The sequence below is a fragment of the Mus musculus genome, chromosome 13 (assembly GCF_000001635.26).
Source record: "Mus musculus strain C57BL/6J chromosome 13, GRCm38.p6 C57BL/6J".
In the NCBI taxonomy this organism is placed as follows: Eukaryota; Metazoa; Chordata; class Mammalia; order Rodentia; family Muridae; genus Mus; species Mus musculus.
Genome location: NC_000079.6, coordinates 53,308,365 through 53,320,424, shown reverse-complemented (window position 1 = coordinate 53,320,424; position 12,060 = coordinate 53,308,365). Strand labels below are relative to the sequence as shown.

The window sequence follows — 12,060 nt, the reverse complement described above, 5'->3', positions numbered from 1 at the left end:
CCTATGCACCTGTGGCTAGGGAATCTCCCTCTTCCAGTGGTGGAGAGATTCATACAGCATCTTTCCATCCCACCATCCCCATCTGCAGTCAAAGGTGTAAAGTTGGCCCATCCAACACGATCCAGCCTCGTATATATACTGTTTTCTGATTGTAAGAACCTTCACTTGTTGGGGAAACCAATTGCACCTAAGAAGTCCACAGGCTTCTCTCGAGTTGCTTCAGGAATAGTCTCTTAGCAACATTCTCAGTGTCTTAGTTAGGGTGTGACTGCTGTGAACAGACACCATGACCAAGACAACTCTTATAAAGGAAAACATTTCATTGGGGCAGGTTTACAGTTTTAGAAGTTCGGTTTATTATCATCACGGCAGGAATTATGACATCATGCAGACATGGCGCTGGAAGGGCCGAGAGTTCTACTTCTTGATCCAAAAGCAGCCAGGAGGAGACAGCTGTGTTTCATACTAAGTGTAACTTGAACATATATATGAGACCTCAAAGCCTGCCTACACAATGATGGCACTCCTTCAACAAGGCCACACCTACTCAAAAGGCCACGCCCACCCCAACAAGGCCACACCTTCTAATAGTGCCACTCCCCATGAACCAAACATTCAAACACATTAGTTCATGGAGGTCAAACCTACTCAAACCACCACACTCGATAGTCATGTAGAAATGAAATTCCAAGCATATTCATATTCCAGAGACAGCTGGAGTTTGCACGGGCTTTCTTATTTGTAAAGAATGTTGTGAAAACTATCAAGAGAGGGAGTTGGGACAGGCACTTGTGAGCATTCTCATCTGTGCGGGTTGGGGGACCTAGCAGAATCCTCTGCACTCCCAGACTTACCTTAAACTCACCCATGGGTATTTTATAGAGAGTATATATATCCATAGGGTGATGTCTCAAACTGTCAAATAAATTGCATCTCATTTAAACTCCACAAAATTCCATTAAGGGTAGGGAAACAGACAAAGAAAGTAATTAGCTTTTCTCGTAACTCCAACAACCATGTTGTCCTGGCCTCCTTTCCTTCTATTTCTTGCTGTTTTCCTCACCTGCCCAACAATGGGGGTGGGGGAGCAGGGGGGGGTGGAGAAACAGCAATGTCAACAAGGGCCCTTGAATCTCCCTGGCTTCTACTCTGCCCAGCACAATTGCTGGCTCACAGAGTAGTGGCCAGGAAGCTCCCACCTCCCAGGTGGTGGACTGCCCCCCAGTCCCTAGCAACATAAGAGCAGCTGAGTTTGTGCCAACTGCCTATGTCTTGGCTTGAGCTGTCTTATAAGCGGAATCTAGGCAAGGAGTCTTGCAGAAAACCAAACTGGGAAACTCCTTTGGGGAAATCAGGAAGGGAGGCCCATCTAGAGAGCAGTTGGTAGCTAGGCTCCAGGGTGGGCAACTGGGGCCCTGTCCTGTAGAGACTTTAGATTCATAGTTCTGCCTAAAAGAGTCTTCCTCAGGGGCTAGAGAGATGGCTCAACAGAAGACCTGGGTTCAATTCCCAGCCCCCACACATCAGCTCACATCTATTTGTAACTCCAGTTCCAGGAGTTCTGACACTGTCACACAGGCATACATTTGGGTAAAACAGCAATGAACATTAAATTAAAATATTAAAAATTAATGTTAATAAGAAATAAATTTATTTATACTTAAATAATATAAATATAACATTTATATTTATCAAAGAATAAATATAAATAATAAAAACAAATACATATTTCTAAGGTCTCTATAGGAGTGCATTAGGTATACTCCAGCACCCACTTTGGGCAGCTCACAGACAGTTACAGCTTTTTAGGATCTGATGTCCTTGCCTCTGTGAGCGTCAACATGCGCACATGATAGCAGAAGTTCAGAGAAGCACATAAGTAAAAATAAAAAACAAATCTTTGAATTATTTAATTAATTAATTAAATCAAATTAAAGCCACCTGTGGACAGGGGATGTGGCACAGTGGTGGAGAGCTTGCTTGGCATGTTGCAAAGCCCTGGGTCCAACTCCTAGTGCTACACAATCATATAAATAAGTTAATAAGTTAGGAGCGCTCAAGGCTTTTGGGTTTGTTATTGTTTTGTCTTCCCCCCCTGCAGTGCTAGGGCTAGAAGTCAAGGTCTTGAAAATGCTAGGCAGGTATTCCACCACTGAGCAACCCCTGGCCCTTGCTCTCAGTATTAGTTTTAAAGAACCTGCTTTAGTGGATGCCATAGGACCCCTGTCAAGAGGTAATGATTATAGTATGCTTATTCTGCAGCACATGGACGGAGCACATCCAGCCAGGCCGCTGCAGAAGAGCTAGGCTGAAGTCAGATGTCTGCAGTCTCCAGGAAGTGCCTTCCCAGAGAACACCTCTCCTTTTGGCCCATCAGCAGGTTGACAGAACAGTTAACCACAATGAGAGACGAAGCCTGCTCACAGGGAGTCTGTCTTGCCAGGCTTCTTCCCAGCATGCATGGAGAGAAAGAAAGAGCACGTTCTAAGAGAAGCCCAGTGTGCTTCAGTCCTTTCTACCATACGAGGACCACTGGTCCATATCCAGGAACCCAAAGGCTGGAGAGCCGGAAATTTGAGTGTCCAGCCTAGCTCTTCAAAAGTCACAGCAGCTCCTTTGCTGTGTCCAGGTGCCCACAAGCAGTTGCCCGTGTTCTTGTGAGCAGTTTCTTGACTCAGTCAGAATGCCCATGTATTCTGAGAATACTATCATGGAGACACCCATAAGCTGTTTTACCAGTTGCCTGGGCATCTCTTAGCCTAGTCATCACCCCTCCCAGAGGGGAGCAAGGAACTCTTTTGAAGGTTGTAAGTGGTAACCATCCACTTACACCACAGTTTCTTAGAGAGGGGTTCATCACAAAGAAGGTTAATTTACCAAACAAGCCAGCAGTCTAAGTCTTTAGAAGCCTGGGGATGTGGCTCGACAATAGCACTGGTCTAGCATACAAAACACCCGGAGTTCAACTCCCAGCACCACAAACAAACAAACAAACTTGAAAGATTACAATCGAATCTTGAATTTTCTCTCCCAGAGTGCCAGACACCGACCCAGTTTCCTGGTTGATTTTATCATCAGGTTGGTACAAGATACAATGATCTGGGAAAGCGAAGCTCCATTGAGAAAAACGCCTCCATCCAGATGGAGGGAAGTAGGCAAGTCTTTTGGGTATTTTCTTGATTAATGATGGATATGGGAGGGGGCCCACTGGAGGTGGGTGCCACCTTGCGCGGGTGTACTGAGTTTGTATATGGAGGCCGGCTGAGCAAGCCAGGAGATCAAGCCAGTAACCAGTGTTCCTCCAAGGCGTCGGCTTCAGTTCCTGCCCTGACTTCCCTTCAGTGACAGAGTGTGACCTTAGAATTGTAAGAGGAAACAACCTTTTCCCTCCTCAAGTGGCATTTGGTCCTGGTGATTTATGACAGCAAGGAGAACACTAAGACACAGGGTTTTTCTGTTTTATCTTGTTTTCAGTTTCCCAGTGATCCTGCATTTGCAAGGCTTCCTTGGGTGTCTTTTCCTTCAGTGGGCTGTCAGTGGGTGGGTGGCAAGTCTCCACCTCCACCTTCCTTGCACATCCCCACGGGGCAGGATCACCAACACCCTTAATCTGCAGTACAAAACACTTGAACAAGATTCTCTGTAGATGAGTGCTTTGAACTTCGTTATTGACTCACAATTCTTGGCAGGGAGCCAGTGTCATTCACCTGAACACCCTCCCGCACCTTGCCCTCCAAACCCCTCCTTCACAGGAAACTCTCTGGTTACTTTGTTGCGTCTGCTCTCTCAGAGTAGCCATTTAGAGACCTGAGCCTGGTCTCTTACTTTAGCGAGCCTCTGAAGACTTTGGAGGACAGTGGGTCCTTAGTGCTGATGTTCCGGAGTCTTGGGTAATACAGGTTTATTGGAGCATGGAATGAAAGGTCGGGGCTGGCAGGCCTGGCTCTGAGGGTTCTCAGTCTGGCAAACGTCACAGGTATTAATTCTGGAAACTAGAATCTGTGAGGTCCTACATTCAGACAGGGGGACCGAGTTGAGGGGGAATCTGATAATGTCAACTATAGTCCCTTCCCCTGTCTCCTAAAAGGAGACTTTCCTCCACCCTTGTCAGTCTCCAAGGAACTTCAAGAACAAATAATTGAGGACCAACACGTTCACTGCATTTCAACCAGTAATGACACTGAGACTTCCTCCCATTGAATATCAATGCTGAGAAGGCTTGCATCTTTCTTTTTTCTTTTTCTTTTTTAAGATTTATTTATTTATCTATTTAATGTATGTGAGTACACTGTAGCTGTACAGATGGTTGTGAGCCTTCATGTGGTTGTTGGGAATTGAAAATTTTGTTTTAGGACCTCTGCTCGCTTCAATCAACTCTGCTTGCTCGCTCTGCTGCTCACTCTGGCCCAAAGATTTATTTATTATTATTCACAAATACATTCTAGCTGTCTTCAGATGCACCAGAAGAGGGAGCCAGATCTCATTATGGGTGGTTGTGAGCCACCATGTGGTTGCTGGGATTTGAAATTAGGACCTTTGGAAGAGCAGTCAGTGCTCTTACCTGCTGAGCCATCTTGCCATCCGGGCTTGTTTCTTTACTTAAGCTTTAAAAATATATATGTAGTTATTGTGCGTATTTGTAGATGTATCTAGGCACAGAGGACAACTTGAGGGAGTCAGTTCTCTTCTTCCATCATGGCTTGCTTCTATCAGAAGGATTTTCTGGGAGCTCCAGGGATAGCTCAGTGGTTAAGAGCACTTGCTGATCTTGCAGGATCCCCGGGTTCCCAGCACCCACACGGTTACAATTGCCTGTAACTCCCAGTTCCATGGGGTCTGATGGCCTCTTTTGTCCTATGTGGGGAGTAGGTACAAATGAGCTGCACATACATGTATGTATGGAAAAACACTCTCTTTTTTTGTTCTTTTTTGAAACAGAGTTTCCCTGTGTAGCCCTGACTGTGCTGGAACTCGCTCTGTAGACCAGGCTGGCCTCGAACCTGGAGATTTGTCTCTCTGCCTCTGGAGTGCTAGGATTAAAGGCTTATGCCACCAACACCTGGGTAAAAGTATATTTAAAAAAAAAAAAGTTGTATAGGAATTTTCTGAATTAAATTTATTTTGGTTAAAGCTTCATTCAGAGTTTTAACAAAATATAGCGAACAAACACTGCTTTAATAGGGAGCTAATAGCCCTGTGCAGTTACGCCTATGTAAGAAGACAAGAATTGGTTAATCTAACCCAGTACTTGGCCCCACGACATGCTGAGGTCTTGGGAGAGTTTGTTTAAGCAATCCTGTTTCTGAAAGCCAAAAACATAAGTAAATTAAAATTCCTTACTGTATTGGGCAAATTTTAACAGATCCCAATTTCCTGGTGGTACTGTTTTCCAGAGGAGAACTAAGAATACAATCTGTATATTTTACAAGCTATCAAAATAATTTACCTAACACCATCCCAATGGAAAAACACATGTGAGCAAGTGCCCAGGGGGGAAGCCACTGTGCATGCCTGTGCCAGGAATAGGAACCATATCGGGTCTCCCCAGCAAAGCGAGATTTTCACCCTGTTCAAGCAGGGCATGGGGTTCGGATCCTCGGCACCCAGGTTAAATTCTGACCAAGCAGCAGAAGAAAAACGACCAAGAGGCAGCCCTAACAGGAACGTGCACTCGCCCATACGGAGTGGGACTGCTAGGAGGTGTGGTCTCGCTGGAGAAAATGTAGCACTCTGGGGCTGGGTTTTGGAGTTCTCCTCCTATGCTCAGGCTCCACCCATTGTGAAAGAGAGGGTCCTCCTAGCTGGCTGAGGATTCTAGTCTTCTCCTGGCTGGCTTTGTGTGAAGCTGTAGAACTCTCAGCTCCTTCTCCAGCACCATGTCTGCATGATGCTGTCATGCTTCCCACCTTGATGATAACAGACTGAACCTCTGAACCTGTAAACCAACCCCAATTAAATGTTGTCCTTTTAAGAGTTGCCTTGATCATGGTGTCTGTTCACAGCAATGGAAACCCTGACTAAGACAGCACCCAAGATAGCAATGACTCCTGAATGGAGGAGACTAATATCTATAGGAAACCCTGGAAGAAACAGGATGCTTGTGTTTTAGAACACATTGTCTCCTTGGTGATGATACTGTAGAGAGGGAAACTGCAAGAGCCACAGGCCACAAGGCAGGACCAAGAAATGGAGATATCTGTAGACTATTAAGCCTGATGGGCAATAAATACCATGCTGGGGGCATTTAATGTTCTTTGAGGGTATTTAATGTTCTTTGCTGAACTCCAGTGTAATCGAAGAAACCAACAGAGGAGTGCAGAAGAACTGACCAGTGTACTTTGAATGTGCACCAAGGTCGCAGTTAGAACAGGTAAAGAAAAACTGAAGACTTGCCTCAGACTAAAACAGACTGAGGGACTGGGAGAACACAAGGGGACTCTGGATAGACAGCAGAAAAAGTGGCAAAACTCCTCCCAGTAGGCCTGTGGCTCCCTAGCAGCATGGCACTGATGCTTGGTTCCTGGGCTTGTGCTCGGGGCTCTCTTATTATACAAGATGCCAGTACTGAGGCAGCAGGAGTATTGGGACTCTTTGTTCTGCTGATAACCTTCTTGTTGGCCTAACATTCCAGGGGAGTGTGTGTGTGTGTGTGTGTGTGTGTGTGTGTGTACATGCCTATGTAGGACTCATGCTCCTATGTACATGGAAGTCAGAGGGCATCCTCAACTGTCATTCCTCAGATGCCATTCACTTTTATGTTTGGACAGGGATTCTCATTGTCCTAGATCTTGCCAAGTAGGCTAGAAGTGCTCTTCTGGCTGAGTTATTTCCCCAGCTCCTGATATAACATCATATCAAAATAGGAGAACAGAAACTCGAGGTGGTGTGGTAGGGCATCCACTTAGTATCCATGGGTCCTCCCCCCCCCAACCCCCGACTCCTGAGCTTCAGATCGACGCTCCAAGCAGCTGTGACCATTTCCTACTGCTCTTCCATGATCAGGGCTGCTTCTCCTCTGGGAAGCCATAGCAGCCCCCAAAAAGCTGCAGTAGGAGTTCATTTGTTCTGGAAAACACAAGCTGATGTGGGCTGCAGATAACAAGAGTTATCTGTGTCTTCATGCTAGCCAAGATCGGCCCTTGGTTTAAGCGGAAACTGCAGACGTGTTTGGGCAAGCCTGTTGAGCTGGGTTGGAAGGAGCTGAGGAAATGCACCCCCACCCCCCGATTTTGCCATGTTGGAGTTCCCAGGGAGGGCATTTGGGGAAGAGTTATGCAGGAACTCTTCATCTGCTAGAGAAAACCCCAGCAAGGAACTCCATTATCATGGGTCCCCTGCCTGAGGATCCATCCCACCAACCACAGAGAGCTAATTTGGAGTCAGGTTAGGAGACTGGAGCTGATACCCACATAGATGGTCGCATAACCCTCTGAGGACCCGTTTATCTTTCTCCAAGTCTATTCATTCTCCTTTCCATTGTTTCCCTCTCCCTCCTCTGTGAGGGTACAGAAACTTCCACCAGATCCATTGAGGATCTGGGCTACCTGCCTCACTTTCACCTGCTTCCTGATGTCCACGATAACTTTGTGAATCTCCCTTCCCGTTAGTCTGTCTGCCATTCACTCACCACCCTAGTGAAGAGGAAAAGTCTCCCATCACCTGCAGTTTCGTGTGTAAACTTTGTGTCATCATCGTCACAATGTTCACAAGCTCCTCATTGTTGAACTGGCCGGTGGCAGCTGGCTGTACTCTCCTTTCCCAAACACTGGACACCCTGACCAATAAACTAGGCATGATCACTCACAGCCAAAACCAGCACTTAGGAAGCAGAGGCAGGAAGATCAGAAGAAGTTCTAAGTCATCCTTGCCTACGGAGTGAGCTGAGGATAGCCTGGGCTACAGGAGACCCAGTTTGTATAGAGCCAGGGATAGCATTCAGGGCCTAGAGATATTCGAGGCTCTATAATCTGAGCTACAGCCCCCAGGTCTCCACATCTGCATTTTCCTTCCTCTTTCCCTAGCTCTACGTAATCCACCCAAAGCAGATCTGGGGATATTGGAGGAATATGCATTAATTAATAATTCATAATTAATAATGCATTAACAATTTCCTGGACAACTTGTAACTTCTAGAACATGGATAGGAGTGGATGCCATAGGTATCTACCAAACCCTATGGTAAATGCTTTCCCTTCCCTCGTATAGGGGAACGAGGGAGAAAGTCTCCACCATGGGTGAAGGCGGGAACACACTGGTCAGCATGTGACACCTTTGCATAGGGACCATTTTGAGCCAAAGGCAGCTATGAAGGAGCAAATGCAGAAGAAAAACTCCTTTAGTTATCTAGTTGAGGGTGCATTGTTAATACTTCAGGGTTGAAAGATGGCTCATTAGTTAGTTGATACTCTCAGAGAGGACAAGAGTTCAGTTTTCAGCACCCACACCCTCACAATCCCTCCTAAGTAGGGCACCACACTCAGGTGCACACATGCTCTCAGGGAGACACATCCATATGAATGAAAACACATCCTTTTAAAATGGTTATGACGGTACATTTAAGATGATGTATGCTCCACACCAACAAAAGCTATTTCTGTTATAAATCTTACTATGTGGTCTAGGCTAGACCGGAACTTAATATGATCAGGCTGGCCACACAGACCTTGCGTTGATCCTCCTGCCTCTGCCTCCCAAGTGTTGGGATTGCCTGCATTCCCCACCATTGTAGGCTGTGTTTGTTTTCTGAGATGGGATCTTATCCTGTAGCCTAAGCTGGATTCAAACCCCTAATCCTTTTGTCTCTAACTTCCCCAGTGCTGAGATTGTATGTGGACCTGCACAACCATCAGAGTGTGTGTGGTGTGCTCATATGTATATATCCACATGTGTATGAGTGTGTGTGCACATACATTTAGAGGTCAGAGATTGACACGCGTGTTTTCCTTTATCTCTCTTCACGTTATATTGACATAGGGTCTCATTGAACTTGGACTTCAATAATTCAGCTCAGGTCTTCGTCTCCAGAGAATTGGGATTGTAGACAGCCAGGCCCACCAGGCATTTATATAGGTTCTGGGGGAATATATGACTTTAAAACCAGCACTCAGAGCTGGAAATACATCTTAGTGGAAGAGTGTTCGCCTTGGCTTCAATTCAAACCCTAGCATTGCCAGGAAAAACAGCAACAACAACAAACACTAAACCTCTGCAGGGTGGTGGTGGCGCACACTTTTGATTCCAGCAGTCAGGAGGCAGCGGAAGTTGATCTCTGAGTTCAAGGCCAGCCTGGTCTACAGAGCAAGTTCCAAGACAACCAGGGCTACACAGAGAAACCCTGTCTCAAAAAAAAAAACCAAAATAAATAATAAAATAAATTACAACTAACACTCAAGAGCAGAGGCAGGCAGATCTCTGTGAGTTAGAGGCTAGCCTGAAGGGGAAGAGGAAGAGGAGGAGGATGAAGAAGAAGAGGAGGAAAGGAAGAGGGGACGAGGGGAGAATGAAGGGAGGAAGGGGAGGAGGAATATGGTGGGGAAGAGGGGAGGAGGGGTGGAGGAAGAGAGGGGAGGAAGAGGATGGAGAAGGGGAGGAGGAGAAGGAAGAAGAGAAAGGGGAGGAGGAAGAGGGGAGGAGGAAGGGAAGGGGAGGGCAGGAGGAGGGGAGAAAGAGGAGAGGAGGAGGAGGAAAAGCAGCAGCAGCAGCAGCAGCAGCATTTTTGATTTAAGAATGTGGCCATAAAACCATCATTCTAGCTTTGCCATGTCAGCATTATCCTCCGGCCAAGCCAAATCAAACCACCTCACCAGGAAGCATTTGTACCCACATTATCGAGCAGACTCATCTCAGGAACTTCTTTTCTGTAATTCCCACTCTAAGGACCACTATGTCTGCATGACCCAAGCAGCGTGTCCAACTGTTGCCCACTCCCACCTCCACCAGCCTTGCGCAACCAGAGATAACTACGAATGTGCTCCAAAATCATAAAAATACTTAGATGATAAGGATTTGTTGTCTGTTTGTTTGTTTGGAGGGCGGTGGGTTCTTTTTGTTGTTGGTTAGTTGGTTGGTTTGTTGTTTGTTTTTTCCTGGTCACTCAATTATGTGATTCTCCAACTTGAAGTTGACAATATCACATGCCACTGTCAAAAAGTCAACATTCCTTTTGGGTCTGAAGAAAGATCAGTTCTACTTGCTTCAGGAGGGAAGAATCAATGGAGAGCAGACTGGCTCCCAACAGCAAGCCAGGGAAAAGCCGATTCAAGACTCTTCACAACCCAGTGGCTGGAGCTGGATGGTGGCTGGGAGGGCGAGTTCCTGGTTTTCCTTTGTTCTCAGCCTCGCAGCCACATGCGGAGGATACATAGCTGGGCCGGGAAGGCAGCGTGCGGAGCCTGCAGGTGGCTCCATTTCCTGCCAGAGCACCCATCTCTCTTCCCTAGGCGCAAAGAGCTCTCTCCAGATGGAACCTGAACCCGTGACCTCCCCACATAAAGATATCCGTAACACCCACAGCACCATCTGGGGCTCATAAAATTGCGCTCTGTCTTTTCTTGGCTCCGCCTCCCCGCTCCCCCAGTCCTCCCCGCCCTGCTTCAAAAGCTGCAGGGCCACATTCGGGACTACTCTGGTTTACCCGTGGACTTTAATTTGGAACACATTTCCACACAGAGAGGCAGAACAAAGCACAATAGCTCTGGAGTTCAATTTACATTCTCAGTCAGTGAAACAAAATGGAAATAAAAACCAGTTGTGAGAGAGTCACTTATAACCACTCCACAGCTCCAAAAGTGCCTTTCCTAGTGTGTCATGGAAGAAAAGACTTTTTTTTTAAAGCCACCAGAGAAAAGCTGAAGTGACCAAAAAAGGAGAGGTGAGGGATTTTTTTTTCCCCTTCAATTTGTTTTAAAGTGGAGATGACAGTGTGTGAGCGAGCACTCTCTATCTGGCAGGCACAAGGCTGTTTCACTTTTCCTGATGGATCTTTCCCTTCTGCTCTTCCCCTGGTTCAGCGCTGCCAGGCACTAACCACTCCGTGTGGTCCTGGGAAGTTTCCACACAAGCAACTCAGGTTTTCTGGACCAGGCTTCCTAGATGACTGCGGAGCTTGGGTAACGTCCCAGCACGGAGGTTTCCAGGTACATAACTGCTGTCATAAGTAATGCCTGGCTAGTCCTCAAACGGATGCGTCTCCAGGCACTGTGTCAGATGCCCCGTTTAAAAGCCCAGCACAAAGACTGTGTTGTGCTTACACCTTTAGGTGGGTTGTAACATGGTAGTGACGAAGGGCTCCCCTGTTAATGCTTTATCTAGATCCCACACAGATGGCAGCAGGACCAGATGAAGAGGCTGGGCTGCAAGCTAGTCGCACGTTCTCTCACATCAGTAGTTACGGTGAAAAGTTTGCTGCTCCATTGGTGCCCAGTGTGGCCATTCCGTGTATCATCTTCCTCTTCCAACTGCTGGGCCAACACCCTGAAACATTTCTGAGTTCCCGGGTCAAGTCTGTGCCCACAGAGAATGCTGGGTTTTGTTTGTTTCTGTAGAGCCTCTCCCACATTGTGGCTCTGTTTTGTAGACCTGTTTCTACTATTATATACACTTCCTGAGGGCATACAGAATCACAGGCTGGTTTTTGGAAGGGAGGTTTTCAGCCTCGTGTGTGGTGTGGAACTGTGTAAATCTGTGGCTTGTGAAGTATTTACAGAAGGTCATTAATGTTATAATCCAGAGTAAATACGGTGACTTTACATTTATTTTCAGGATTTTTCAAATGTATTTTATTTTTATCCATGCACTATGTGCATGTGTGTGTGTGTGCCTGTGTGTGATGTATGTATGTATGTACACATGCATATATGTGTATGCTTGTATGTGGTTATGTGCATGTGTCTATGGATGCCTGATAAAACCAGACTAGGGTCTCAGATCTCCTGGAGCTGGAGTTACAGGCAGTTATGAACTTCCTGACAGGGATGCTGGAATTTGAACTTGTGTCTAATGGAAGAGCCGTCTCTCCAGCTCCTATTATTCAGTTTTTGCATTAAAAAAAAAAAACAAAAA

General features: G+C 46.4%; 1 long non-coding RNA gene across 2 annotated transcripts; it reads left to right on the top strand.

Moving 5' to 3' along the window:
• Positions 1-10,674: 10,674 nt before the first annotated feature.
• On the top strand, positions 10,675-11,753 carry Gm33631. Of its 2 annotated transcripts, XR_382387.4 has the most exons (3): positions 10,675-10,870; positions 11,010-11,135; positions 11,311-11,753. It is a non-coding gene; the product is annotated as a predicted gene, 33631 (long non-coding RNA). The 2 variants fall into 2 exon arrangements; XR_382386.1 differs by lacking the exon at positions 10,675-10,870 and having other exon boundaries at positions 10,919-11,135.
• The last annotated feature ends 307 nt before the right edge of the window (positions 11,754-12,060 follow it).